Source organism: Mustela nivalis (assembly GCF_964662115.1).
Source record: "Mustela nivalis genome assembly, chromosome: 15".
Classification (NCBI taxonomy): Eukaryota; Metazoa; Chordata; class Mammalia; order Carnivora; family Mustelidae; genus Mustela; species Mustela nivalis.
Window position 1 is genome coordinate 66,140,170 of NC_139034.1, and position 26,573 is coordinate 66,166,742.

Consider the following 26,573-nt stretch of genomic DNA (forward strand, 5'->3'; position numbering starts at 1 on the left):
GAAAGAGGTAATAAAATAAAAATAAAATAAAAAGCATCTATATTTGCAAACTAATAAGCCAGTATCAATTCTTTTGTGGCTAGAGTTCCAGGAAAATGTCAAAATGAATTTAATTATAGAATTTATTAAAAAGAATTAGAGATTAATAATCTGAGTAACAATATAATTAAGTATTTTTCTAATGTGGGTGTTTTGTACAAAGTAAACAGCAGGTTTCTATCTTCTCTGGTTATAAAAACATAGAAATAAAAAACAATTCAGATTCCAAGTGGTAAGTTTAGGTTGAAAATGAGGTTAAATTTCCTGACAACTGTTGTTAAAATGATATAGTCCCCAGGAAATCTGTTAAATTGCCTTTGAAGATATTTTAAGTTAAGAATTCTGGTGCATGCTATTTTTCACATGTGTTCCTCTATTCTATAAAGTGTTTCCTACTTTTATCTTTCTTTAATAAATGCTTAAGGCTTATTAACAAAAATACATTTTCATAAGCCTTTTCCATCTTTGTTACTGTTTGGGGGCCAGATAGAGGTATATAAAATAGGACAGTGGTAATACTGCTTTCTGCATAGAGTAATTTTCTGGAACAATAACAAAACACAACAACAGCAACAAAGACAAACTACAGAAGCATTTATCCTGTCACCAAACAATGAGCCTAAACTTTTAACTCTTTCAATGCCATATAAAGGTATGTGACCTCCTCATCATTATTATAACATTTGTGTAGTGATGCTAAACATTTAGAATAGGATTTAACAAAATTGTAACTATGAGAATTTGCCTTCTGATCATTTCCTCATCAGAAGAATGAACTATTAGATATAAAGGAATCTGAAATATTATCTAAGCTAGAATGTTTTAATGTATGGTCCAGGAACCATCTATATCAGAATGACCTGGTACACTTGTTTAGAAAAGTTCTACTTTGGCATCACTAATGAGAAACTTTGATAGTATAGCCTATGAATCTAGATTTCTAGAAATAAGTACTACACCTGAATTAGATTCTTGTTAAGTTTAACAATCATTTGGGGATCACTGACCCATTACAAAGAATCTAGATGCCATACATACTAGGTTCTGAGGATACAAAGATGAATAAGGTATTCAGTGAAAAAACAATCTTGCATTGTCTCACATCAACAAATGCAATGATAGGATATAAAAACAAAAATATAAATGATATTTCTAAAAATATTTATGGCCTATGGAGGCCCCAGAAAGTGTAGCAAATTAAAGCTTCCTGGAAGAATTGATCCTAGTTCAAAATGGGGGCAGCATTGGAAAATCATGAAGATAGATTTATAGTTGCTGCACTCAGAAGTTTCTAGTTGGTTGATGCAGCCAGAGAGGCACTGTTCAGATCACTTTTTAAGGAAGACTAGTGAATCAGCTCTAAGGAGTGTAACCGTCAACCCCCATCTGTTAGTGTCATTAGCATCCACCTCAGATTTTGCTCTGAATCCACATTCTTTCTGCTCTTTCCAGGCAGGCCCTAATCAATGAGTGAACACAGGCTTGGCCAAAACAGGCAGAGAAAAATGTTCCCACAAAGGAAACTAATGGTTAACCAAAATTTAACAGAATACTCAGGAGATATTGATGTTGCTAAATTGTCTGTAATTTATTTAAAATATTTAAGCTTATAAACCGAACCTTATTCTGTAAGAGTTTTTTGTATATAGTATCTGGAAATGAGGAATAATCAGTTGGCCTAATTGAGAATCAACATTCCAGAGTGGTCAGCTAGCAATATATCATAAAGTCTATGAGCCCTAGCAGCAACACTGCAAGCCATTCATTTATTTATATCTCAATCAACATAAAAGATTTTATTTTTTAGACTTTAAAAGGCAAAAAAATGCTTTTATTGGCAAAATTAGAAACTTATTATTTAGTAAGATAAATAAGGTCTTCAGTGGAAAGATTAATTATATCATGAAAATAGGGTGGATAAAACTGTTTAAAGACATTGCCCATTGCTTATATATATGGCATTGAGGCCCAAGAGGCCTGAACCCTATTTCTTAAGGGATGGTTCTGAAGTCATGATTCTCAAAGAAACCATTGATGACTTGTTTTTTTTTTTTTTTTTTTTCAAGTTTGTAATTTTATTACTGTACTGTTTACATGTGGGTAAACTGAATTTCTTCCTCCATCCCAACTGCTTATTAGACAAGTGTTTATTAAATTTATTTTTTTATTTTCAGCATAACAGTATTCATTATTTTTCACCACACCCAGTGCTCCATGCTTGTTTTTTTAAGTAGTATTTCTGGTTGCTGATGCTTCATAAAGAGGGGTAGGCTCTTGTCTCTTGATTATTGTTTCTACCAAATATGGAATTTTCATAAAATATGATGAGTAGCTCCAAAGAAGAGAGTTATCTCTTCATGGTGACTACAGAATCAATTATATGATGTTTTCATGCTTTCTGCTAAAAAACATCTGATTAATAAGTGCCTGAATGTGTGGAAGAATTTGCTCCAAGACTAGTTTGATGTGCTCTTGAGAAAGGGGAAAAAAAATCACCCTGATATCAAGGGAATAAGCTGGAATGTGCTGAATGTTTGTATCTCTCCAAAATTCATATGTTGAAATATTAATCCTCAATATCATAATAATATAAGGTGGGGCCTTTGAAACAGGATTAGAGCATGAAGCTGGCGCCTCAAGGTTAGCAGTAGTGTCCTTATAAAAGAGACCCCAGAATGTTCTCTTGCCCTTTCTTCCTATAAGGATATGGTGAAAAAAGAGCCACCTGCTACCCTGAAGAAGGTTCTTACCAGACCCTGACCATGCTGGCACCTAGTTCTTAGACTTTCAGCCTCCAGAGCTGTGAGAAGTAAATTTCAGTTGTTTATAAACAATCGGTTTATAAAAGTTTGTTTTGGTAGCTCATATAGAAGTAGCAGCCAATCCAGACAACACCCCACATTCTTACACGGTCCTGAATATCTCCTTACACAAGCCCAAATCTTATCACAAGTTCTCTGTACACCTTCCTACTGAGACATCCTAGTTACATATGATGTAAAAACACTTCCTTACAGGTATTTTTTGTTTGTTTGTTTGTTTTAAGATTTATTTATTTACTTGAGAGAGAGAGTGTGTGGGGGGAGGAGCTGAGGGGCAGAAGAGAAAGAATATCAAGCAGACTCGCCGCGGAGCACAGAGCCCACCTAAACTCACAACCCTGATATCGGGACCTGAGCTGAAACCAAAAGTCTGACACTTAGCCAGTTGAGCCACCCAGGAACCCCTGCGGGTGTGTTCTTGGTGGTCTTTTCCATAGACCGATATAAGACAAAATCCTTTAGCAGAGAAGGTTAAAAATGCACATAAACTATATCATGACTTCAGAGAGTTATAGTGCAATAAAGAAAACCAAGTCCAGTAGAGTAAAGGCTTAAGAAGTAATGCGTGAGCAAGAGGACACTTTGTATTTAGCAGTCAAGGAAGGTTTCCCTGAGGAGATGGCATTCGTCAAGAGGCCTGAATGAAATGAGAAAATTCATAGATTTAAGCAAGATAATTTCTGACAAAAAATAACCTCTAAAGGACCTGACATAGGAAAGTTGTGGTATGGTAGAAGAGCCCCCAAAAGGATGTAAATGGAATAAACCTATGGCATCTATTAAGACATATTTAAAGGCAATCCAGAACAATTACTAAATTTACTGGTGACTAGTTTTATTTGCTAAGATATTTAATGCATGTGTGTATATTGTATGCATGTGTATACATGCGTGTATGCATACTTGTTGCATATGCATGCATTGTTGGGCAATGTGCCTTCAGATAGGGCTGATAGCATTCAAATTTGCTTTATAAGCAATCAGTTTATGTTGGAGTTTGAGAGCAAATTTCAATAGTCTCCAAATCCCTTTCTATCTTCCATCTGGATTTGGAAATGATTGATAAAGAAATTGTGAAATAGAGATAAAAATGCCAGCTTAATTACTCACAAGAACTTGAGCTGGAGATTAAACTCACGTGTAGACAAGCGAGTTTTATAATGACATTCCTGAATTAGGCAATTTATCCAGGTAGTCACTGGAAAAGGAGAAAAAGTCCAAGCCTCTTCTATCCAGGGTTAGCCGGCAGGCCAAGGTATAAATGCTCTCTACAGGTTTGACTATAAGCAAGTCAGGACCAGGAAGAGAGTATCACCTCTAGAAGAATTTTACGTTCAATTCCTTCCATTAAAGACAAAGATTATTATCTAAGAAAGTCCTCCAGAAAGAAAACAAGAAGACTGAAATAAAGTGAAAGTCGCAAATGGCAAGATTTCATTTCTTTTGATGGCTGCATAGTATTCCATCGTGTATATATACCACAATGCTTAGCGAAATAAGTCAAGCAGAGAAAGACAACTATCATATGATCTCCCTGATATGAGGAAGTGGTGATGCAACATGGGGGCTTAAGTGGGTAGGAGAAGAATAAATGAAACAAGATGGGATTGGGAGGGAGACAAACCATAAGTGACTCTTAATCTCACAAAACAAACTGAGGGTTGCTGGGGGGAGGGGGTTTGGGAGAAGGGGGTGGGATTATGGACATTGGGGAGGGTATGTGCTTTGGTGAGTGTTGTGAAGTGTGTAAACCTGGTGATTCACAGACCTGTACCCCTGGGGATAAAAATATATGTCTATAAAAAATAAAAAATTAATAAAAAAATAAAATAAAAAAATAAAGTGAAAGTGACTTTATATCTTAGCTAGCGGAAAACAGACCCAGTTAGCAGGATCTATTCCAGAAAAATTGTTAATAGTGTTCACTTTCACTATGAAAATTCCTTGATGACTTAGGAACATGTATCACTCCTTAATATATTAATACTTTTCTCTTTGCCTTTGAAAAGACTTTTCTCACATGTATAAAGAAACATTTAATTAGGAAACTGTGCATTTTCAGTATACATTTGATTCTTATGCAGGAGGCTGATTTCAGTGTCAGTGTAAAATATGAGTACTGTGATCTTTTAAAAATATTTTAAATTATGGTATTGTAAAAAAAAAGTATAGACCAATTAAAATTCTGGAGTAAAAAACCCTAATACAGAGAAAAATTTGTAAGAGACTAGACAGTATTGACAGTCCCATTACTCACAGTTATTTTAATTAGGTGATTTCCCCTCTTGTCTGTATTTTTCACTGCCTCCTCAGCTCTACTCTCCAAATTCTCTTTTTTGGTCTCATTTATATCATGAGATATTATCCTCAATAGTCTGTGTTCTAAATTTTGTAAAACTGCCTGAATCCCACAAATCAGCATTATATTTTATTCACTTTTCTTTAATGGTGTATATTAAAGAAGTTTAGTATGGTAAAGCTCAAATTGTGAGAAATTACAATGTTGTTCATAAAATTGGTTGCATTAAATTCAAATTGACTACTTCATTTCCTCACTTCAGCAGAATTAGTTATTAGGTATTTTCTATGAGTTATTTAGGTTGATTCATTTAAATTCACTAGACCTAGTCGTTAAATTGCTTAAGGAGAAATATATTTCTACTTCTTTTTATAGTGAAAAAAATAAACCTTTTGAAACATGAAAATGTTTTTTTCCTGTGCGTGCATAATTAAAGGCTCCTACAAAGAGCGTGTTTTTCCACACTGCCAAAAAGCTCTGACATATAGGCCTTAATTTTCTTTCAGAATAGCTTCTTTAATTTTTATATATTGTCATGAATATTTAATTATTTAATAATACATTTTATATTCTCTGTTTTCCCCCTTTTAATCATTTGTGTTGCATGCAATATGATTGTGTTCCTTCGAACTGTGGATTATATGAGATGTTTCTTTGAGGAATAAAAAAAAAACACAATAACTTAAGGTTTTTAGTGTTTAAAAGATATTCATCATCTTAAAACATACATAGGTTTTCAAGAACATAAATTTTCTATGGATACAACTTAATGACCAAAAGAAGTCATAATTATTCTTTAGTGTTCCCAAGAATATATTGTATTTCCTAGAAAAAATATTACATCTCTGAATTACAAAAAGAAAATGAAAAAATTACAAAAAGAAAATGAGAAATAATTGCTCATTAAAAATTACATTTACTTACTTGAATATTCTACCATTAAGTAGAAATGATGCTGTTTTTTGAAATACATAACTCATAAAATAAACATGCCTAGATCAATTAGGGACAACTCCATAAGAAAAATAGTATTGATATTTGGTTTTATAGCTCAGTTTTTAAGTGAAAAATCATTGTGGCACAGATTGTTAACTGTTTTCCCATATTGATTTTTATGTTCTTCATTAGTATTATAACCTTTAAATTTTAGCTGATGTCATGGTCTCCAGAATAAATAATACACTTCACACTCTCCCCAAATAACCGTATAACCAAGCTCTGACCAATGAGAATGATTGAAGAGATATTGGGCTTCTAGAGTCTTGTCTTTGAACAGAATAGATATGCTCTCTATTCTCCTTTAATTAAAACACAGATATCATGGGGGAGCTAAACAGATTTTAAATTAAAGGTAGAGTTGGTCTTTAAGGTAATCATATTTAGTGTCAATTATGTGTCAGCCCCTGTTTTAGGTAGAGATGACAGAGTTGTGAACAAAATAAACATTTCAGGACTGAATACTTTTAATTCAAAAGAATATATTAAAACAAAAAAGCTCCTTTGGAAACACATGGGACATCAATTTTCATATTCTCAATCATCTCTCTTAAAAAAATGTACTATTTATCAAAGGGAAGTTACTCTTCATCATGAGTCCAGCCTTAGATAATAGCATCTCAATTCCTTTTTCTCTCTCCTTCTTCTGTGAAGTAGAATTTCTTCCTTTCCAGTTTGTGTACTAAACTAGGCAAAACAGTTATGTGGGATGATGACTAACATCCACCGTAAAGCTCAAATCATATATTTGCATTTGCTTTTTTCCCAGGACACAAGCATATCATCTGACAACCCAGAGGCCAATCAATTACAACATAATGCAAACAGAATGGTGAGTAATGTTTGGAGCCTAAGACATCAACAACAAAACAGAAGAGTTCTGCTCTGATACCCATCTAAGTTTTACCATAGCAGAATGGCACTGTGAACACTCACAACATTATGAAAGACCGAAATGAACTTGTTCAACTCATTGTTTGCGCCTGATTTACAGCAGCCAAGCAATAACAAAACAACACAATAAGAATAAATATCAAATATACTTACAAATTTTAATTATTATTCATGAAAATATTATGAATTCACTTACATCTACTTTATTTATTTACATATGTACTTATTCTTATATACCCATGTTACAGAATCATAAATTCACTATTGGAAGTTGTTCTATCTAAACACTGGCAATTAGGGTGCCTGGGTGGCTCAGTCGGTTAAGCATCTGCCTTCGGCTCAGGTCATGATCCTTGGGTTCTAGGATTGAGTCCCATGTCGGGGGTCCCTGCCCAGTGGGAAACCTGCTTCTCCTTCTCGTTTGGCTTGCTGCTAATCCCCCTGCTTGTGCTCTCTCTCTCTCACTCTCAAATAAATTAAATCTTAAAAAAATAAAAGATTTTATTTAATTATTTGACAGAGAGATTGATGCCTCTCTATCCCAGGTGCCCCAAATAAAATCCTTTAGAAAAAGAAAAAGAAAAAAAATAATAAAAATTAGTAATTAAAGTAATTTGAATATGTATGTTTTGAGGTAAAGTTCAGAGTTGCACACAGTTTTTTATGAATATATTCATTCATCTTAAGTGAAACTTTCATTAGTGAATAGATATCATGTGTTATAACTAAGGACTGTTATGAATTTCATGTGGGATAGGATATATAAGCATTTCCTAAAATTACTAAACCTGAGGAGTTTATGTTTAGGTATCTGTCATTATCAGTCTAATTCTATATAATGTGTGTGTGTGTGTGTGTTTAAAGTAAAAAAAAATACATTAAATATGTTAAACATGAGATCATGTCTTAGTCTGAATAACAACATTTTATCTTTTTTTATACCATTTTAAACATCCCATGTTCCATATTTGTGAAAGCCACGTACAAGAAAGACATGGCCAAAGCTAAGAGGATGAGGTGAACAGGCAAAGAAAAAAAAGTCCCATTTCTCTTTTCAGGTACTACCTTGTTCTCTTAGTTTTCCTTTGAACTTTCTGCCAGATAAAACATGAAGGCCTTAGAGATACAGAACTCTGTGTATTCCTTGAAGTAAAAGCAGTTCTTTAGACTTCAAAACATTATTGAACAGAAATGATAAACTAGAAATTCTTTTCTTGAGGTCTGCTTTGCTGTAAAGCATATTTATGCTTCAATTAAATAATAAGCACAATCACAATAATAACTGTTATCTAAGTGCTTCATTTGGAACATCTCATATAATTCAGCCACAAACACCATGAAAGAAGAGTTGTCATTATTCTTTCAGTTTCCAAAATGAAACCTGGCACAAATATTTACATAATTTTCCCAAAGCCATTCATGATTTCAGATCTCAAGCAATAAGACCATAAGATCCTAATTTTTGATTAAAAGATTATATTAACATCTAAAATGTGAGCATTGGGTTTTGCAAAATGAATAAGCTAAGGAGTCATTATTTACATAATTACTTTTTAAAACCATTGTCATCAAACTTCAATTAAATAGAGTTCTCTTTAAAAACTAATGAAATGGTGGAACACTTTCCAAAATACCTCTGCTCTCTTTCAGCCTTCAATTACATACATTGTCATTGATTTTGTGTCAACAGTATATAGCTAATTTTGCAAATATTCTCTTCATATTAAAATATATTTAGTCTTTATCTTGATACCTTGGTCCTAGACAATCCGGACTGAAATTCCTTTTCAATCTTTTTTTCTTTCTTTCTTTTTTTCCCCCTTTTCAATCCTCTGTACTCAATGCCTTCTACTCCAAAGCATTGACATCAATTTTATCTATAAAGGACCATATAGTAAATATGTATGGTTTTGTACATCAGTAAGATAGTGCTAAAGTAGCCATAGGCAATAAGCAAACAAAAAGCAAATGAATTAAGTATAACTGTGTTCCCATATACCTGTATTTCCATGTACTGGTACATAAAAACAGCAGTCAGATTTGGTCAATAGGTCAGTTTTTGTCGACCCCTGTTCATACGTCTTGTGCTTTAAATGCCATTCACATTCAAATATTCTTATTTAAAAGCCCTGGTTATGTTTAACTTCCAAAATGAATGCATTTCTCCATGAGGCCTTCCCGGCTCTCCCCTCTGTCTGTTCTACCATATCAATCCCTCTCCTATACAGTGTCCTTTGCAATTTGTTTTTTTCATTTTACAAATCATAGTAAGCCAATAATTTTAGTTACCTCTGCATGTGTGTGATTACTTTTTGTTTTCAACTGTGGTTATACAGCATGATATCCTCTACAGTACCAAACATAATGCATTATTCAAGTGAAGGATTTAATACACACATATATGTTACATTTAAGTGAATTATTTTCTAAGTGTGCTTACCATTGTGCAGAACTGGGAATTTTGTACAGGAAGTGAAGTTACATGCTGAGGTTTTATCTACACAATGCCAAAACATCTAGATTAAAAGCAAAACATTCGGTCAACCATGACATTGTTTCCAAGTATCTACATGCTTGGCATTGGAAAAGGAAAATGTTTAGATGATGGATGTTACTTTTCATTTTCCATCTGGATGTTTTGGCCTCATGTAGACAGAGGCTCTGACAGTCAACATTGATGACAAAACAATTTCAGGTTTTAGATTTGGTTTTAAGCCCACCCACATGGAGGTAAACAGATTAGTCTGAAGAAGTAAAACTGTTGAATGTCTAATCACATCTATGCTTTCAGCCAAGAGAAATCTCAGAAGAACGATGATCTGCATTTACATCTCCCCAGACTGTAATTCAACCCTGTTTCATAGAAGAGAGTTTGCCTGGAAAAATCCCCAGCTCAATTACCCAGACATATCAGGAATCTACAATAAGACTCATGTCAGTCTGGGGCCCCACATCCAGTGGACAGGAAAAAATAACTCTCACTGCTATGATCAAAACTGAGCAGTAACTGGTTGGATTTCTGTGATTTTTTTTTTTTTTTAATGAAGGCTTTAGGATTTAATTGGGAGGAATATGGTAGTGATGGACTATAAGGAGATACATTTTTTGGATCATTTCAAAAGGGCTTTGAATTCTGCTTTGTGTAGAAGCCAATAGAGATAAGAAGTAAAATATCAAGGGTACTACATAGTAATTATGAAAAAAACCCACTTAAAATATCTATAAAACTTTGGAAAAGATTTAATTGGCTTCAGAGTGATTCTGTGCAGCAGCAAATTACCAGAATGTACATCTCTATGAACTTTCACTCAAATATGGGTATTTTAAATGTTTGATGAAATATTCACCCCCTGCCCATTCACCATGTACACACACACACACACACACACATACACACGGTAAACATTACATGTAATAGAATATTTGTATATACACACACTAAACTTTTGTGCACACGTAGATCTAAATATCACAATTAGGTTATCTTAAATGAGAAAAGGTTTCATTCTCTCTGCTAATATTTATTTGTATACAGTCCTTTTATCAAAGATCAGAAACATCTTTAATACTAATCATGATACTAATATCATGCTAATCTTAAAAGCATATATTTGAAACAATAATTTAACAATAAAATACCTTGAAATTAGTGATTTGATAATCTGTTTGGGATATTTAAAATATGTAATTTTTATCCCTGTTAATAGAATATAAGATTCAGCTATTTTTAGTCTTCCTAAGCAGAATCTTTTATTTCATACCTCCAGAGAGTCATAAAAAAGAAGTTCCTATCTTGATTTATATAGCCAAACTTATTATCACATGGAATAATAGATGTCAGTTGAACTGATATAGTAACAGTGCTAATAATATCTCACCAGTTAGGTATCTGTAATTGACACTAATAAATAGCAATAAATTTGTTCATTCTATTATAGGCAGTTGTGGAATTTGGACTCTACAAATACCAGTGAATGCTACATAAAATAATTTTTCTGAAACTTAATTCATTTTCTATCCAATTTGTAGCATGTTATTTGAGATAGACAGATGACAGATAGATATGAGATTATACTTCATATTTGTATATCACAAATAATAAGGCTACTCAAAAAATTAACATGAATACTTGGAACTATTTTAAAAATCAGGGTTGGCTCTAAACTCTATTGTCTATTGTAGTAATGATGCATAAATTTAGAATAATAGTAAACCATTTGGTTTTGAAATTAACTTATAATTCTAAAGTTTTACTGTTCTTAATATATGCAATAGTATATGTGTACTCAGTTATCAGTTTTTGCATGGTACAACACTGTATGTCATATTTTCCTCATGTCTGTGTGCTTGTAGTAGCAAATAACAAACAACACAACAATAAATGATTTAAGTTCTATGAAGATTTATTATATAATGTATCAAAAATTTTTAGATAAGGCAATGGGTTCATCCAGCGGCTTGAAGATATATTCAGGACTTAAGTTTTTTATAGGCTACTCCTGTCTTTCTGTTACCCATTCTCACCATTGGCTAGCTCTTTTCATGAGCTACAGATTCTAGATATCACTTCCTCACCTATCAATATCCAGAGATTACATAGATTATGCAGTGTTAGCAGCAAGACCTCTCATGTTGGACTGTGATCTGTAAAACATAATTACCTCACCCACTGTTCTTATATCCCTGTCTGTGGAGGCAGTATCCCATGAAAGATGATGATGAGATCAGGTGACTTGAGAAGATGAGTATCTCTACATTCAGTCCCTTTGTCTAAAAAAAAGAAGAAAAATAAATGTGTGCTTCATAGAGTTCTCCTGCCCTAATTTTTTCAGTAGTTATATATGGGAACATGAAAGAAATTCCAATAAGATTGACAGGCAGAACCTAAAATACCACAATTCAAAATCAGAGGGAAAATCTGAGACCATCAAGTCAAATATTAGGTTATTTTCATGTACTGACATTATAAAATTGGTTATTACTCCTAAAATCCGTTACTTCATATCTTTGAGGTTTGGGTTTTTATAGCTTTGGTTCCCAAACAGCTTCTTCACCCTCATTTTACCTTAGAAATGTGACATTACAAGATATGTTTAAAATATCTTCAAAGTTAATCTCATTTATTAGTTTTAATAAGAGACATACCATGTCTGAGGAACATAGAGATATTTACATTTACATACGTTAATATACAGTGTTTACTTAACCTGCCCTGGCAAAGTGTTTCAGTTTTGTTTTATTTTAGTCTTTATCTGATTACTCTGGAAAATGTGTAATAGGAAAATGTAATACCAAGCACGCATGCATTAAAGTTTTCAAATTATGCTGATATATAATCAGTCTGAATTGATAAATAAGTACTTTCTGGAAAAAGATGATAAAAATTGGTAACCTTTAAATCTTTCTTCCTATTAACAGGCAATTTACATTTCTCCTAAAAAAATCCCTCTAGGATCCACTGTTCTCTTCCTGATGAGTGAAATGTATACACAATAATTGTAAAGCAAGTTTCTAAAATTAAATACCTACCAGTACATTCAGCTAACCCTAATGAGTTAAATATGCCAGGCTAGGGTTCTGTGAATCAGAAAAATACGTATTTTCACTAAAAGGGGGGGATACAGTATTGAGTTCCAGGTGACTTTCAGCTTTTTAAATGCAAAGAGGATAACATAAGGTATGCCAAATATGTCAGTTTTTTCAAGGGAAACCAAAAATCTAGGGTGACCTTCAAGTTTGAGTAAACTGCTTAAAATTGACAAAGGAGCACACTCACATGAAAGAAATATATAAATGATGTTTGTGGCACTTCTTTCTCTCCACTATGACCTTTTTAATGAGCTTAAATGCTTTATATTCAATCTAAATAGAGTTAAAGATATGCATGTTCCAAGACAGTGTAGAACACTCTCACCTATTCCATTTAGTTTCTGTGAAGCCTGACTACAAATCTCAGAATATAATATTTTCACATACTGAAGTCTACTCAAAGACAGATGCCATATGCAATGTATAGACTTCATTCTGATGTTCCCATCTATGTCTAATCATGAAAATCCATCTACGTTGCTTATTAGGAATCTTTATTCAAAATCTAAATACCTTAAGAAGACTCCTTCTAAGTGACTATTACAATCAAACAAGTTTGACTTTTTCTATTTAAGAGGTTGCTGTTGAATGATATGAGATAGATCAAATTTCAGAATATTTACCCAATCAATGACCCTCTTTTAAGAAACTGATCTTTTTCCTATGACCTTTTAAGAGGACTCTATTAAAATATTCTTGAATCCCTAAATTTATTCATATCATTCATTTTATCTAGCTGTTATTCATTTTCTATTTATATCCAGTGTTTATCGTATGAAGAACAGTAGTGGAAGAAAAGCAATTACACTACGCAGGTAAATGCAAAAAAACACAATAGAAAATTTACATACATAACTTGAAGTTTCAATCACAGGTTTAAAATCAATTATCTTGTTTATCATTATATACATACACATGCAAAAACACACTGTTGCAGGAAAAATCTAAGTAAAAAAAAAAAAAGTTCCAGAAAAAGATACTTTAAAAGCATTATATTTTAAATGTAATTATAAACAAAATTATAGAATATAAAATTCAGATTACTCCTTAGTGTTTATTTTAAACTCCCATTCAATGAAAGGAATAGTTTCTGTTATCTTTCCTTTTTAATATTTTCTAACTTATTTGTCAATATCTTTACTCAAATATTGGTTTAAGAAACATAAATAAACGTTTTATTCAACTTTCTTTCCACACAATAACATAATTATAATAATGGCTAGCAAGGACAAAGTCCATAGTATGTGCCTGGCAATTTTCTAAATTTTTCTCATGAAACAACCCATTTATTTTTAACAATAAGCCTAGTAGGTAGATTTTATTACTATACCCATTTTACAGATTTAGTAATTAAAGTTCAGAAAAACTACATCACTTGCCCAGAGTGAGAGAAAGTAAGTTAGAATCAAGGAAGTTTGACCTCAGAATGCAAGTTCTTAAGTACCCTCCGTAGGTTTTCGTTGAATGACAAATTTGTTGAATCACCTTTCCTATCATTTCATCAGATTAGAACTTTGACCCGCTCTTAACTCTATATTTAAATTCTTTTTCTGGACCATCTCAATTCTTGTCCCTACTTACAGAATTAAAATGGCTGAGTTTTAAATCAACCTTGCAAAAATGGTACTGCCTAAGTCTCCCAGGTCTTCATGTGCTTAAGATAACAGAGAAAGCTAATTTTCTGGAAAGAGAGTTCATAATTAAATAATTTAAAGAAATTACTTTATGCATACAATAATAAGAATTTAATAACTATTAGAGGTATCTGTTTACTCTGTAGAAGGTATTTATGGTATTGTGTTCAATATATCCACACTAACTTTAGTTTGGGAACCTTCTGTCCAGATGGATAATACAGAATTAGACATTCCTGTGGCATGATTTTGACCCTCAAGCTCCAATTAATTAGTTTACATGTGAATATTGGACAAAAAATAGACCATTTAAACCTCTTCCGCATTTATGACTTCGAATCCTGATAATTGAATCAGAATCTTTCTCTTAGTTAAAGCTTCAGCATATAAATTTTGGTTGCTAATAGTGGCCAGGTTCTCTTACTTGCAGAGTCTGTGAAATGAGTCAATAGTGAGGGAAAAAGAAAATGGGAAAGAGAAAAAGAGGGACTGGAGCCAGCTATCTCTGAGGTCATGCAAAGTTCTGGTTTGTTTTTCTTGAGGCCTTTGAAGTGTACAACTTAATTATTCCTTGAGTTGTCCAACACCCTTACAAGTAATATAGTAGCAGACTAAAATTAGAATTCAACTATTTTGTCTTTTACTTCCCCAAAGGACCATCCTTTTAAAAGAAACAAATAAAAGAGGGGTTCTACTAGTGCAACTTGGAAGTAGAGTTTCTCTACCCATTATTCTCTTTTCCTCTGTTCAAGCAAGAGAGTTCCCTGCTTTCTCCCTATAGAATCTAAGTTAAGGAAACAGAAATGTGGGAGTGGGTTTGATTTCAGACAGCCTTTTTTTTTTTTTTTTTTTTTTTTTTTGCTATTAATCAAGTCAGATCTTAAGAAAGAAGAAAAAAGAAAAGAAAGAAATTGTATCTGGTCCAGAGAGAATGTTAAATATGCAATAATGCCAGAATGTGACAATGGTGCTCTAAGTATTAAAATCTAAAAAATCCTGCTCATTCCTGGATTAAAGAATCTACTTTTCCTTTTTTTAGATTTTTGTTAGTCCCTCCCCCAACTGAGAACAACAAATTATTTACTGATTTTATCATGTTATCATAGGGCTTTAGCCTATCTTACATTAAATGTTTAAGAATATTTTCCTTTTTCATAAGTCAAATCTTTAACTCACTAAATCCTTCAATGTGTTCCTTTTTATTTCTTCCATGAGGCACTAGTATTTTAATTATGGAACTATCAAATTAAACTCCTAGGCTATCCTGAACAAATAGATGGAAAAGAATGACTGAGATCAATCAGTATAATAATTTCCCTGAACATTATTTTGGCAGAGACTCTTTCATCACGAGTCATGTCAATCAGTTTGAAAACTAGTGAAGAGCTTACTTGGCAGGTAACCATTTGAGAATTATTTATGAACCACTAGTACTATTAGATGAAATAGTAAACCTTACAAAGTTAATGAAAATGCAAGAAAACCTACCACACACAGTCTTAATGGAAATTTCCTTAATTTCTCTCAGAACCACCTGAGAATGGAACCAACTGTACATTTCTTTAAGTATAGTCTATGCAGTGATTACTCTTATAATTTATGTACTGTAGAAAGATTGGTCTATTAAGAAATGAAATGCTTTAAACAGTGTATTCACTTAATACCTCCAAAAACAATTTTATATGGTTATTTTCCTCACAAATTTTGATGCATAAATACATGACTTTTATTGGCACTTAAATAATCTGAATCATTATTAAGCAATTATTTCTTTTTTTTTTCTTTTCTTTTTTTTTTAAATATAATTTTTTATTTTTTATAAACATATATTTTTATCCCCAGGGGTACAGGTCTGTGAATCACCAGGTTTACACACTTCACAGCACTCACCAAAACACATACCCTCCCCAATGTCCATAATACCACCCCCTTCCCCCAAACCCCCTCCCCCCCTAATCAGTCAATAAAAAATCAATGCTATGAAGGAGAAAACTGTTGCACAGAGGTGTTAAATTTGAATATTTCCATATTTCTATTGACATCTGTTTAGCTTACCTACTCAAAAACTGTATATATTTTTCTGTTAAAAACAATATGCTCAAGGGCTGCTGGGGTGTCTCAATAAGTTAAACATCTGACTCTTGATTTCAGCTCAAGTCATGATCTCAGGGTTATGAGCCAGAGCCCTGCCGCCCGCTCGACTCTGGGCATGGAGCCTACTCCTGCTTAAGATTCTATCTCCCTCTCCCTCTGCCACTCTAACCCACCTCCCTCTCTTAAAAAACATTGCTCAAGAACACATTGTTTCTTTTATTTAAATTTTTTTCTCCTTTTTTATTAATTTCTTGGTTATCTTACTATTGCTAATCGAATATAACTTTTCCTCCATCCAATAGAAAAATATGGATAAGACAACCTAAAAATGATCAGCCTCTAGTGATATACCAATTACAACATTTGGAACCAACTCAATCTATGTGGTGTTTCAATATGTACTAGCAGTGATATTTGCAATTGTGGAGCAAGGCCTTCTATGATAATCCTTGACTGACAGTATTGACCATAGGAGGTTTTAGGATTAAAGAGATACACATATCCAAAATAATCTGTCTTCGGCAAACCCCTAGGTTAGACAATGTTTGTCTCTGGCCACAATTTTTAAGGCACTGATACTTCCGTAGGCCGGTGTTGATCAACTCCTGTTGCTATCCCACTCTGACATATTTGAGGTGACAGTCTCTCTCTTAGTGGAATTGATTCCAAGATTAAATGTGTGACACTTATTTAGCACTTACTATATGCCCAGGACTGCACTATGCTATAACCTCATTTGGTTCTCACACAATCTAACCTGCCGATCATCTTTTTATTTCTCTGGCCTCCTTGAGCTTTTTCATCATGTTTATTTGTATTATAAGATGTGGGACTTCTTATGAGTCATAGAATACACAGACTTCTTGTGGCCTTGTCACTTCTATTCTTTCTGCTGGAATGTTCTTACATCAGATGTCCATGATTAAATATACCGCTACATAAAATGGTACTCCTGCAAATACTTACTCCTCTGTTACTTTACTTCATGCTTCATCCCACTACTAAATGACATGTATTATATATGCACTTGTTGTTTATTATCTGTTTCATCATTTTACTCACTAGAACAGACGTACCAGGAAAGATAGGACATGGTTTACCATCTTCTCCCAAGTCCCTAACCAACAGGAGAAACTTGAGACATACTAAGAATTTTTAAATAATGCTGCATGAATAAATTAACATTTCTTTGAGGTGATCATAACTGTGTAACCATTGTATAGATTAGGGAATTGTGCTGTAGAAGAAACTGTTCCACATTCCTGTAGCAAGTAAGTAGCAGAACTGAGAAATTAGAGACCAGATCAAGGTCTGGCACCAAATTTTGTATTGTAATTACTCCTTATTCTTGTATGTAGGATAACCTATTACCCCCAAGGCAATAAACAGACTAAATGGGCCAGGAAGGTGTTTTTTTGTGCTTACAGAGTAATGCGTGAGAGAAGGACAGAACTTACTCGAGAGTATCATCATATTTTACCTACAATCATAATTTACTTGATTCTGTCTTTAATAAAACTTTTCCAAATTTTTAGAATGTTAATATACTTTAAAATATTTCAGAATGTGTAATGTTCAATTATGTGTGTACTTTTTCAGACTAAACTAAAACCCAGGTGCTGATGAGTCTAATCAAGGATGCAGTCAGTTGGTGAAGGACTCTGGCATTGTGTTAGAATGCTCAGACTCCAGAGGCAGCCTCTCTAAGAATCTCTCTTACCAGCATTTTCTTCAACCTATATTTACCAAATCTCTTAACAGATGTCAAAAATATTTTTACAGAGGAAAATAGTAGCCTTTATCTAGTATGATAAATATTAGTTATGGATATTATTGGGACCATTCTTTATCCTCTAATATAGGACTATTTTATGAATGCAACTTTCTCTGATTAAAAATAAAAAAAGAGCCATTATTTCCTCAAAAGCAAAATGCATGAAGGATTTTGGAAATTGAACACATATGATGTCAGATTAATTTAAATTGGGACTTTATTCTTAGTTTTTGATAAATTAATTTTCTTTCACTTATTGAAATTTATTACAACATTCTTATATGACTGTAATGGCACATATATCTGACTACTTGGGTTTTTCTTTCTTCTTTCTCTCTCTCTTTTTCTTTTTGGCAAATTCCAAAATATCAGGATCTCCTGACCACATGGTTGAGATAATGTAGCCAAAATTGTTTTGTAAATTGTAAAATGTAAGCAAATATTCACATATGAAGGAAAAATTACAAAGCTCTTTCTTTTTTCCATCCCAAAATAAACTGAGTGTCAGGCAAGACATTAAGAATACAAAAACTAGTAGAGCTGAATTCCTCCTCTCAAGATAAAAATAAACAGCATATTATACTACCATACAATGATCCCTATCATAGAGTTAAGCCCGAGATAGAAGAGAAATGCATACAAAGGCTCTTGTAGTCTAAACTTTGATTGAAAAAAATTTTTAAAAAGAGAGGGAAAAAAACAATCTAAACAAACCTCACAAACCCTTTTAAATCTAGACACAGACAAACCTAAATTTACTTGCTAAACATGATTTATAAATTGTGTATCTTTATGCAAAATTATCTCCTTGATTCCTGCAAATTTTTTAATTTTTTATTTTTTATAAACATATCTTTATCCCCAGGGGTACAGGTCTATGAATCACCAGGTTGGTGAGTGCTGTGAAGTGTGATTCCTGCAAATTTTTTAAAGTCAAAAAATTGATGGGAGTGGTAACACATTAAAAGTTTATTTTATTTCTTTCTTTTCCAACTTAACTATTCAGCAAAAGCTTTTACTTAGGACATCCAAGGATATTACCAAGGGAAATCAATTTCTCAAATGTGTTTGCTTATGCTGTTTAGGGTACGCCAGTTAATAAAAGTTGTGATTGCCAGAGCTCAGTGTCTTATTATATAAAAGCCTTTTTACCCATTCCTTTGGGTCAGCTTTATAATGATGAACTGAGCTTTTTCTTAGAAGCTTGACTGTCAAGTAGAGTTGGGTTAATTTAGATTATATGAAAAGAAGCAGGTACTGGTAAATGGGATATAAAATGCTTAATGGATTCCAGAAATGGAATCAGGCTCTAGAAGGAGAAGAAATGAGATTGAGAAGAACAAGAATTAAAGTAGACTGACAGGTGATTTTATCCTGCCTTTTGGGACAAGGTGTCCTGCATTCAGCAAAATTACTCCAATGAATAGCATAAGGTATTCTTTTATATGTGTTTCTTCTTAATACATTTGTACCATAAAGATTATTTTAAATTATACTTTAAAGATGACCCAAAGCAAACCAGGAACATGACACTTCTTAAATTATTATTATCTCTGAGGTGGAGATAAAGAACCTGAAAAATTAATGTAATCATTATAACAATTTGGCTACAGATTTCAAAAGATGCTGGATCATTTGTACTGGCTGAAGTAGTTATTTTTTCTTCATTCTTTTAACTTTCTTAGAAATAATGAATTTAAAGGTGACACTAAGTATTTGCACACTTCTGATAGAATTAGACTCCACTTAATTTGAGCCTAATATTCAAGGATATACCCATTTATACATTAGAGTCAAGAGATAAAGTAAAGCAACATTTAGATTGTCAGTGACAGCAGTTTAAATTATGCAAATGACCACAAAAGCATCCCGGCAGCTGACAGTAAAGGAGGAGATAATGAAATGTCTGGACAGAAACTTGCAGCTGAGAATAAACCTACTCAGTTGAGGTTAATGGACTCTGGGACCTGCATCTACATGTTCCTTTGCCAGTTCTTCAGCACTCCCACAGTGTTGATGTAAATATGAAGAGACATAAAGTAAACAATAGCTCTTCTGGTCAGAAAATGTAAAAGTGGTAAGGATTAGACGAATTATTTACAGTCTTTAAACTACCTTACAGACCATCTGATTCTAAGTCCTTTTAGAAAGAAAGTCGGCAAGACTAAATGACTTCAGTAAAATTATACATCCGGTTGATTGCTGAGAATGAGTAAGAAGTGTGTCCTCATTCTTTTCTCTTTATCCTGATGCTAATAGACATTGTAAGCATATATACCATATTTATTATCAACTGAAAGATGTAGCCATAATTTAGTCACCCATAAACTGTGATGGAGAAAAGAGAGACATAATGCAATGTTTATTTCCTTTCTGCAATAGACATAATGAAATAATGCTGATTCTATGTACATATTAATTTGTTTACAGATTCCAAGCAAACTCTGTAACATCCTTCCTTCTCTAAATTTTTCTTTCCCCCTCACAGACACATTCTAAGTATCTATTTTGGTTCAGGGAACATTTAGAGACATAAAAGACGATTAAGTTTGTCCATATGTAAAGAATTAAAAGTCAAGTTTACAAAACATTTTATAACTGGGAAATTAATCTATGAAGTTGATGAGATTACTCAATAAATGTATGTAAAAAGGATCCGAGGTGAACATCAATGTTAGAATAAATGAAGAGAAATAACAAAAACATTGAAAGAAAGTTAAATTATGCATAGAAATTATGGATAGAAAATTAAAAAGTCATGCAAAGGAGTGGAAGCTGAAACAGATGATATTTCAAGGAAGACAGGGTAGTTAATACTTTCAGATGAAGTACAGAAATGCAATGAGAATCATAAAGCATATATTGCATACACTGCAAATAGCAGCAAAGCAGTAGTGGTGTGTTATCTTTTCCCATGGTTGTTGGAGAAATTTTAGTGACGTTCCATGATGATTATTGAAGAAATGAAGGTGATTAAAACCAGATTTGGTGTGTTGAAGAATTCAGTGGGTAAGGGAATTTCTGAGAGCTGAGTAAACTTATTTTCAAGAGAGTTTCTTATGACATAGAGGGGAGATAGAATATCTGGAGCCTGGGTTTGGAGGGATATATGGCCCCAGAAAGAAGTTTTTCCTTATTTTATTACAAAATGGGTAAACTTGAATACAGTTAAATGTTGCATGAAAAACATAGTAGAAAAAAGTGGTTAGAGATGTTATATTGTGCAAGTAATTGATAAATTATTTTTGGGGAGGAGACATTCAGAATTTTTGAGAAAATGATACCAATCATATGTTGGGAATTGGTCTTGGCATAGAAAAACTCACTCCCCTGTGTAGCTGGTACAAATAAGGAAATGATTTGTTTATACTGAGAAAGATACAGTGTTTTAGAGGGGGAAATGCCAAGCAATTAAGGTCTATTAGTTTGTCAGTGAAGTAGAGAAGTATGATTGAGAGTGGTGAGATGACCCCCAAGGAGTTTAGAAATAAAAGGGAAAGGCTTGAATTATCTACTGTATAGTAAGCAGAATGCATTGACTATTGATATATTGAAGGACTGACCAAAGGCTCCAAAACAAGAGTTAACGGTGTCACTGAGAAGCAGAACTATAATCTTCTTATTGCAATTAGTTGAATGAACTAAAGAAGCAAATATTTCAGTTAATTCTAGGTGTGTTTTTCCCTGTGTATGTACAACAGAAGAATAATGGTACAAAGAATTGAAGATATTGATATTCATCTTTTTACCATTGTTCTTCTGTTGTAGATAGAAACTCTATTCTTTCAAATATTTTTAGGAAAATCTAAATTCCTAAATTAACCCTTTGATATTTTATCTTATTGATAAATCAATAAATATCTTCTTTGCTGGGATACCCTTACTAGAGTCTTGTAGATCTAAGTAAGATTTAAGTGTTGTAATAGTTCATTTTTACTGGAAAGTTTTTCAGTTGAAAGCAGAAAGCTTAATTTAAAAAAAAATCACTAACAATGTGTATTTTCTAATTTTCACTTCAGTAGCTTTAGAATAATTTAATGGCCTTCATGACATTTATAATATCTTTCAACATATTTTTCAACATTTTTATGTAAATTGTAAGTTCTGTGAAGACAGGGAGCTCGTCTAGCTTATGTACAATCTCTCTGACATATAATATAGTGCTTAAAATCTGGTCAGCATTTGATAAATTTATTGAAAATTAAACCTTTTTACAAGTGTCTGGATTCCCATTATATCCACTCCTTTGCGATTTCAAGTTATTACAAACTTTTCATGCCTTGAGTCAGAGACAATTTTTCAAATGTGATTTTCCCTAAATTACTAAGTTAAAGACACAGACTGTAACAATTTTCAAAAATTTTTTAGTGAAAGACTTGACAACAGAAAGTGGCAAACAAGAGTGCTATGAAGGCAGGCAGATAACTGAGGACACATCAAGATTTTCTATAGAATAGGCATGAAAGTTGAGAACATGTATTAGTATGGTTCAGAAAAGAAAATTACGAAATACTCTGGCAACTCAAAAAAGTAAAACAAATATGTGCTAAATTATAATCTCATTATTTACTTCTGAGGACAGCTATGAATCTTACCTTTGTATCAGAAATGAATAACATAAAATCCATACTCAAATAGAAATGGTTTACTTATGAATTGATTAGTTGTAAATATTTTGTAAGGTAATCAATTAAACCAAACATTATAAATGCCTGGAGATGGTGATCCCCAAGTCACAGCCTTTTTTTTCTCTGAAGAATTGCTTTCTCCAAGAAAAGGAGGTGAGGGGATATGAATTGATAGTTCTGAGTTTTGCCAAATAAAGTAGAATCTAGGAGGAAGGAGGGGAAAAAACATATAAGATAAGTGACTCTTAATCTCACAAAACAAACTGAGGGTTGCTGGGGGAAGGGGGTTTGCAAAACAGATACTTTTATTGCAGAGTATTATTTGTAAAAGAGAGCTTAAAAGTTTATTATAGTTGGTCCAATTTCTGCTGTGCCTTCACAATGAAACACATCCAGAACCTTTCTATTTTTCAAGTCATTTCTGATATAAGAAAATGAAAGTCATGATTTGTCCCATTTCTAGTCCAAATTCAACAACAAAAAATAAGTTATAACCATAAATAAGAATTTCAACTTTTAGAAATGTGATGGAAGAGAACCACACTATTTTTCAATATCTTTTTCATTTTTTGGCTCCAGAGTCAAAATACTTTTTACTGAACTTTTAGATCTACTGAAAAAGCTTTTTTTCGCCAACCCATTACACATATGAAAAATAAAATTTAAACTTATCTATCCAAGGCTTGGAGTCACAGCATTTGCAATTTTAGTAAGCATGCAGATTTATTAAGCCTCTGATAAATACTATTTTTAAATCAGAACAGATATGGTCCCATATTTGTCCTTAAACATTTTTTCTTATTAACAAACCAGAAACTATCATCCTTTCTAAGCTAGTGTTAGTACCAACCTCAATATCAGGGTAAGATTTATATTTCATTATAACTCATTTTAACCTGACGAAGTTCTTTGATTAAGAGTAGAAAGCCTAAATCAATTTAAGAAAATTACGTATTATCATCACATATGCTTATGTTTGAAGGAGAAAAATAATGCTGAAATAAAACATTATATAAAACTTAAAACCTGATGGCTTGGAAGAATAGTGAAGAAGAAATTTCAGCAATAACAAATTAATATGGAGGACATGGGGAGATGGAGAGAAGGGAGTTGAGGGAAATTGGAAGTAGAGGTGAACATGAGAGACTATGGACTCTGCAAAACAACCTGAGGGTCTTGAAGGGACAGGGGTGGGAGGTTGGGGGAACAAGGTGGTGGTATTAGGGAGGGCATGTATTGCATGGAGCACTGGGTGTGTTGCAAAAACAATGAATTCTGTTACGCTGAAAAGAAATAAAAAAAAAAAACAAATGGATGCTTTTTTTTGATAGAGGTATGATACAAAGTCTATGGGATAGAAATGAGTCTAAGCTTCATCATCCTTAGTAACTTCTCCCAATCTTTTGATAGTACTTAGTATTATTAAAATGATCTCTGATTAACATATAGCTTTTTCTAGGGAAGATATGACTTACTGGAAACTAATTTTCTTACCTAACTTTCTAGTAGATACTAGTAAGCTTTTAGCTCTCGTTAAACTCAATTGCTATAGCTCACTATGAGAGCTAAAGATTAATGGTTTTTATTTGTGGGGAGAAAAAAGGAGACCAGTTTTGCATTTACATTGGTGAGTGCTGTGAAGTATGTAAACCTGGTGATTCACATACCTGTACCCCTGGGGATAAAAATATATGTTTATAAAAAATAAAATATTATATAAAATGCAAAAAAAAAAAAATTCGGTCCATCAGTCTGTTTGCTTCCTGTGATCTGGCTTTAGCCACTTTGATTTTTCTTTTTCCCCCTGAGCTGTCAAGACCTTAGAAGTTTCTGCAGGTTCAGTCCTAACCTCCGTCCTGCCTGAGATCCCCTTCACTTCCGTCCTTCTTTCGGAATTAAAGCAGCTTTTTTACAACATATGCTACCGGTTTCAACTCCATCTGTGTATTATTTCCCACCCACTGCTCTTGTCAGGCTTCACTGGACCCATCACTAATCTTATTTACTTTGTCACTGACAGCAGATCTGTAGGCCACCCTCTTCCTCCTCATGCCCTTAGAATCATCTCTAAGAATCATCCTAAAGAGATTTCCTCTAATAGAGCCTCCTCAGCTAACAACAAAACAATGACAATAAATAATCGGATTCTGAGGAGCTGACACATAAAACAGGCATAATAGATTACTAAGCTTTCATTTTATTTTGAGTTCTAGAAATAATGTGACAGACATATAATTCAAATTAGATAGTCCTATAGCTCTAGAAACTAAAAATAGAAAAAGAGATATGGGCAATGTCTAATTAGCTAAAAATAAAATATCAATTATTTCCTTTGGGGAATGTTACTAATGATCTTATCTGATAAAATACGTTTGAAACAAAGACAATATTAAATGAACAATAACTCATTTTATTATAGGAAAGAGGGGAAAGTTTTGAACTTTGATTTGGGGTGTGGCCTTCTAAAATTAGGCACCTTCCCAGGCAACTATGTTGTGTATTCTCAAGTGCTCAGTTCTGGGTGATCCGGAGTGATTCTTGGTGGTAGTGAAATGTGACCACTTTCCAGAAAAACTGTCTGACCCTTTGGCTGCAGAGAACTGAAGAATGCAATTACTAACAAAGTCTCTCTCTTTCTTCCATTTGTCAGTTCATTCATCATCCAACTACCCAACTCCATTCATGGGGCACTAATCATATATACATCCTCACATGTACAGTCCTATATTTACATAACACAAAAAACTTTATTTCCTTTTGTGTGTGTGTGTTATGTAATTTATATACATATTATATACAATATATAATTTTAGGTTATATGTGTATAATTTTAACCTACAATGATAGCTTTTTTCTATGAGGAAATAGTCAAAATGAAATTCAAAGCCTTTGTTTTGTTTGTTTCAAGAAAATCAGTAACTAAATTTATATCGTTACATTAAAAAATACATTTTCTTAGGCTCAGGACCACATTATAGTACATTGGAGCTTCTGAAAGTTTTGTTTTAAAATAGATTATAAAACTGTTTTCCTGTGGGACTAAAACAGATTTCCTTTTTCCTTAAATTTTTTTAAGAGCTAAATTGCAACTCAGAGCCAGCAAATCTATAGGCATTTAATACCTACTGTGGGCTCAGCACTTTTTAAACAACACTGGTACTTCTGAAGAGCTTAAAGTTTCCTTAGAAAAGACTGACATGGGGAAAAAAGGAATCAAACTGAATGTGACTTTTTGTTGTGACTATATCACATCAACTCCTCAACAATTAACCATGTCATCCTATGCAAGATAATTTACATGCCTGAAACTCAATTTCCCTAATTCCACTGGTAAGGATATCAATTATTCTGAAATACATTTAATTTTGAAATTCTGATTCTGAAGAAAGGACAGTGTAATAAACTATAAAATCAACAACTGAATCAGATGGGCATGACTTATGCGATCTTTTAAAATTTAGAGAGGAGAAAGTTTGACATGAATCGCAGAGATGGATTCCGCAGCAGATATGAAAACAGAAAATGAATAATTTACTTAAGAGTTCTAATATCTCCTAAAACCTAGACATTAAATATAATGGGCACACATATTATTATAGAATCTATTTCAGTAAGAGTAAACTTTTCTTCTCTTTTTAATCTAATAAGAAATAACTAATAATATTTTTTTATCACAAGAATAGAACAGATTGACAGACAGACTTACCAGTATAAATCCTAATGACATATTTAAACAATTCTATATAAGAAAACTGAAAAAAGAAAATAATCTAATAAAAATATTTATGTTTAACACTTAGATTC